The sequence below is a fragment of the Triticum aestivum genome, chromosome 2B, assembly GCF_018294505.1.
Source record: "Triticum aestivum cultivar Chinese Spring chromosome 2B, IWGSC CS RefSeq v2.1, whole genome shotgun sequence".
Classification (NCBI taxonomy): Eukaryota; Viridiplantae; Streptophyta; class Magnoliopsida; order Poales; family Poaceae; genus Triticum; species Triticum aestivum.
Window position 1 is genome coordinate 11,831,548 of NC_057798.1, and position 5,429 is coordinate 11,836,976.

Genomic DNA, 5,429 nt, shown 5'->3' on the forward strand with positions numbered 1-5,429 from the left:
GTCCCCGTCGCCGCGCGCCCCCCGTCGCCGTCCCCGTCGCCGCGCACCCCCCGTCGCCGCCCCCCGTCGTCCCTCGCCTCGCCGGTGAGCGCGCGCACACACACACATACATTTTTTGTTTTTTAGTTATACAAATAGTTAGAATTGTTAGAATAGTTAGAAATGTTAGAATTGTTAGAAATTTTTCTGTTTTTTAGTTATAGAAATAGTTATAAAAAAGTTAGAATTGTTAGAAATTTTTCTGTTTTTTAGTTATAGAAATAGTTATAAAAATGTTAGTTATATATATAGAAATGTTATAATTTTTTTCTGTTTTTTAGTTATAGAAATATTAGAAATGTTATAGAAATGTTAGTTATATATAGCATTGTTAGAAATGTTATAGAAATGTTAGTTATATAGAAATGTTAGAAATTTTAGTTATCAAAATCCAACCATTAAAAAAATGTTACTTTTTGCGGGCATATAGCTAGTATTTGTTCTCGACGATGCCCGACCCGCATCCTCGCCGTCGACACGTCCGCGATGACGTCCGGCTGACCCATGTCCGGGACTGGGCTCCGCCGGGCTGGCACTGGGAGGTGCTGCTTGGAGCGGCGCGCCGCTTGATGAGGAACCCGGCCCCGGGTCCCGTCGTCGACCCTGATCTCGTTTGGTGGCGTTCGCGTGGGCCAGTTTTGGCGCGGAGGGAGCCGGCCCAGCCGGAGGTGGTACGTCGCCGTGTCAGGGAGGAGGACGAGCACGTCCATCGCTACATGGTTGCGTTAGAGGGCGGCAGGTTCTCCAATACCTGGCAGTTTCTTCAGGGATCTCACTTCAGCTATGATCCTGTGAGGGTTCCTTCTCTTTGGGTGTCCACCGCCCGCGCCGCAGAAACCGCGAATGTCATAGATTCTTCTGTAGTATTCGATCTTTATTAGCTACCTAGCCAGTCATGTATTCGATATTATATCTATTATTCGAGACGATGTATTCGAGATTATATCTATTGTTCGAGACGATGTATTCGAGATTATATCTATTATTCGAGACGATGTTTTCGAGATTATATCTATTATTCGAGACGATGTATTCGAGATTATATCTATTATTCGAGACGATGTAATTTGAATACTAAATTGTTTTTTATTTCTTTTGGATTAGTTAAATAAAAGCTATGGCGGACAATACCGGAAGAGAGGGAGAACATGCCATGTTTGATATGATACGCCATCCTCACGGGCCAAATGATGATCAGAATGAAGAAGATTATGACGGCTCCAAATTTCTAAACAACACCGGAGAGGGTGATATGATATTCGATCGCGACGACCGAATTGATGAAGTCATGAACTATGATTATGATGATGACGAAGAAAATGTTCATCTTGAAACAACAAAGACCGGCGAGGTATATATATTTATATATATAAGCAGGCATCTGGTGATCATCACATGTTTTAAATGACTTGAAGATATATTAACAAGTCGATCTTTGTTCTTTCAGCCATTCGGATCGAGCAAATCTTCAGGCAAAAGGACGAAACGAGGCCCGAACAAAAAGTTGAAGGAGGGCGTAAAGTACAATATCGAGGCAGTCAGACCTAATGGCGAACCATTAGCGCCTAAGAAGATTGCGAATAAGTTCGTTCGTCAGTGCGGAGTTCTTGTGAAGGACCGACTCCCGATCAAACTTCAAGAGTGGAGAGAGCCAGCAAAGCCACGTCCAGATGTTACTTTTGTCGACAAGAAACAAAAAGATCTGCTTTGGGATACTCTCATGGAACATTTCACCCTACCAGATCATTTCACAGAAGCAGATGTGCAGAAAGTCAAGGACGCTGCTCTTAGGAAGATGGCGGTTGCATTCAAGAACCACAAGAATCGTGAATGGGACAAGTACGTCAAGGGAGGAAGGAAGACTCCAGTATTCGAGGGAACACTAGAGAACCAACGTGCTCATTGGGACGATTTCATGAAATTCAAGGATTCGGAATTAGCTAAGGAACGGTCGAAAATAAACAAGAAGAATGCCGAAAAAAAGGATAAGTTCCATAAGCTGGGGCCAGGTGGCTATGCGGTGGCAATGCCTAAGTGGGATAAGTCTGAGAAAGAGATGGAGGATGCAGGTGTCACTCCGGTTACTAAGAGCTGCCCCCCCAGGTGCAGGACTTGGTTCTATGCGCATGCGGGGGAGTTGGACCCGAAGACAGGCAATGTTTCGACAAGGGCAAGTCTGAAGGGAGCCGACGATGCGATACTTGTTGCAATAGAAGAGGAACGATCGGGGGTGTTCCAGCCCAACAGAGAGAACGACGAGCTTACGCGTGCCCTGGGAAATCCTGAACACCCGGGAAGAACACGAGGCAAGGGCGCTATTCTGTGGTATGAGGGGTTTTCAGACTGGAACACCGACTACAGAACCCGTGCGAGAAAGAAGATTGCGGAGGAGAAGAAGAGGAAGATGGAGGAGGAGCAGAGGAAGCGGGACTATGAACGCCTTCAAGGCCTAGAAGCAAGTCAAGCGGAATTGGAAGTCAAATTCCAGCGGCAGCAGGAGCAGATCGACTCACTTACCCAACAAAGGGGGTCTCAGCAGCTGCAGTAGCTAGCGGATGATCCAGCGTTGGATAGCACCGCCCCATCCATGCCGAGAAGCAGCGTGGGTTCCGCCCCGGACGACGCAATGCTGGGTAGATACCCCGTGGATGACATCACGGAGAACACTAACTGCGAGCTACACGTCAAAATGAAGAACATATCCATGAAGGTGGCGGACGCCGTTGCTTTTACAAATCCCCCCGAGGCAACCTTCCATTGCAACCCGATTCCAGCGGGCTACGCTCGTGTCTTGGTTGATGAGGTGGTGGACCCACCACATTCGGAGCTACAGCTTGACATTCCTGGAGGTGACGACGAGCACTTTCTCGGAGAGGCCAAACATCGTATCATCCTACGGAAAAAGGATTGCATCATCTTTCGAAGGCCACCGACACCGCGTCAGCCGATTCCTTGTCGAAGTCCGCCATCGAGTCAGCAGACTCCCGCTCCTGCAAGTCCACCAAGTCCGGCAAAGTGTCAGGCCACTCCTCCTCCAAGTCCGGCAAAGTGTCAGGCCACTCCTCCTCCTCCAAGTCCGCCACAGCGTCAGACGTCCACTCCTCCTCCAAGTCCGGCACAACCTCAGGCCACTCCTCCTCCAAGTCCGGCACAGCTTCAGGCCACTCCTCCTCGTCCAACTCAGCCCCGTCAGCCGTCTACGCCGCCTCAGCAATCGCAGAAGAGACACCCCGCAGCTATGGTGCGTAGCGGTACGAGTCGAGGTAGTACAGGAAGTACAGGTGGAGGCAAGCGATATAAATATGGTCCAAGCCTCACGCCTCTTCCGCAGAGGCCTTATGACAAGTCCGAGGAGGAAAACGCAGCCATATTGAAGGCCGAGGTGGAAGCCCATTTTGCACCGAAACCGCCACCGCCGCCAAGGGAGAAAGTGCCTGAGGAAACGATTGACCACTTCATTCATATGGCTCAACCACCAGCTCCCAAGCCTGTTGACACAGACTATGAGCGCCACATCAGGAAGTTAAATCGAGCACGTCTACGTAAGGAGACGAGCTCGGGATCGAGCAAACAACAAGCAGCTGTCAAAAAGTGCGGGAAAACCATTCCCCAGCTGGGAGAACAGGCGGCGCAATTGATCCCCTCGCTTGTTGTGCCAACAACACGTGACAGTACGCGCGCCCAATATTATTGTGGGCAAACAGTTTACGTTCCCGAGGTGGGCAATGTGGTAATAACCAAGCACCATATAATGCAGGCTGAAGTTCTCAACATCACTGTTGGACAACTCCTCGAGATCGAGCCCGTGCCTGTGCTTACAGAGGATGAAATAAAACGAAAATATGTCCGGGGCCAACCTTTGGTCGAGCCAGACAAGGTCAAGAACCTCCCAACGAGAATGTATGAATTGCATCAATGGTACATGAACATTACCAAGATTTCCAATCGAGAGTCCCTCATGGTGAATGTCAAGGAGGAGCATTACTTCCATGAGAAAGCTCTGTCCGTTGAGTATTCTAAACTGTTTCAGTTATACAATCAAGACGCACTCGACAAATCTATCGTCAGTTGCTATTGTCTGTAAGTGATTTCTTTATGTAATTTAAGTCTCAAGCTAGCTGTAGTGATCCTTTTGATCAATCATTACCTGTAATTATCCTCACTATATTCTTTTCTGTGGTATTATGCAGGATGAAGATGTATGAAATGAGAAAAAGTGGACGCTTTGGCATTGGGTTCATTGACCCAAACACCGTTAATGAATACACATGGCTATTAAATCCACATCATGAAAAGGACGTAGAGGACAACATGCTAGAGTTCTTGAAGCGCCTCAAATACAATGAAGATATACTACTTCCTTACAACTTCCAATGAGTCACACTGTCTTGTACAACAAATTCTCTGTTTTTGCCTACTAGCTAGCTACATGTTTTTGCTTACATATGCCCGCTTAATTAAGACATGCAAACGTGTGTGCATGCAGATTTCACTGGATCTTGTGTATCATTAAAGTTGATGCGGGAACAGTTGAAATACTGGACTCACTACTCAAAGCAAATACTGACTATAACATCTTGTTTGGGATAGTAAACAGGTAATTTCAATCATTATTAACTATATATCTCGGCCTATTTAGTTCGTCATTTCATGATATCAACTATTTAATAACCCCTTTATTCATTTTCTTTGTCGGCGGGCAGGGCTTGGGCAAGGTTCATCAGCGTCACGGAAGGCGAATGGAAAAAAATCTTAAATGGTTTCGACCCAAGGTAAGTAATTAAGTATTACTAGCTAGCTAGCTAGCTGCCATCTCTTTAATTATCATGCTTGATTAATTATTATTTGATCAAATTCCATTCTCGTAAAGGCCCTGAAGCAGGCGCAGGAGACTGATCTGTGTGCATTCTGCGTTTGCGAGAACATTCGCATGATGGCGTCCGAAAGGAGCAGATCTCAAAGACAGGAATGGGTACGCTTGGCAGAACACTATTCACAATTTTTTACACCATTATCGATATCTAGTCACACAACTAATACACATGCATATTGATCTCCTTCTTAACAGTTCAAAGAGGTGCGGGAGAAGCTCCTAGAAACGGAGCGCGTAGAAGCACTTCAAGAGGAAATAGCGGGATTTTTGCTCGACCAGGTCATAAATCCGAAGGGAGAATACTATTACCCGCTACCGCCCCCATGAAAACCACTTCCAATTGTCATCGTGCTTCGAAGGCACCAATTAGGCTAATGCCACTGGCTCCGAAGGCAACATGCATATGTAGGAGAAATTGTATATAGCTATACCTGTGTGTATGTGTGAATTAATTAATATGGTGGTTTGTGAGACATTGATGATATATATGCATGATTGGTTCCACTAGAAATTCTAT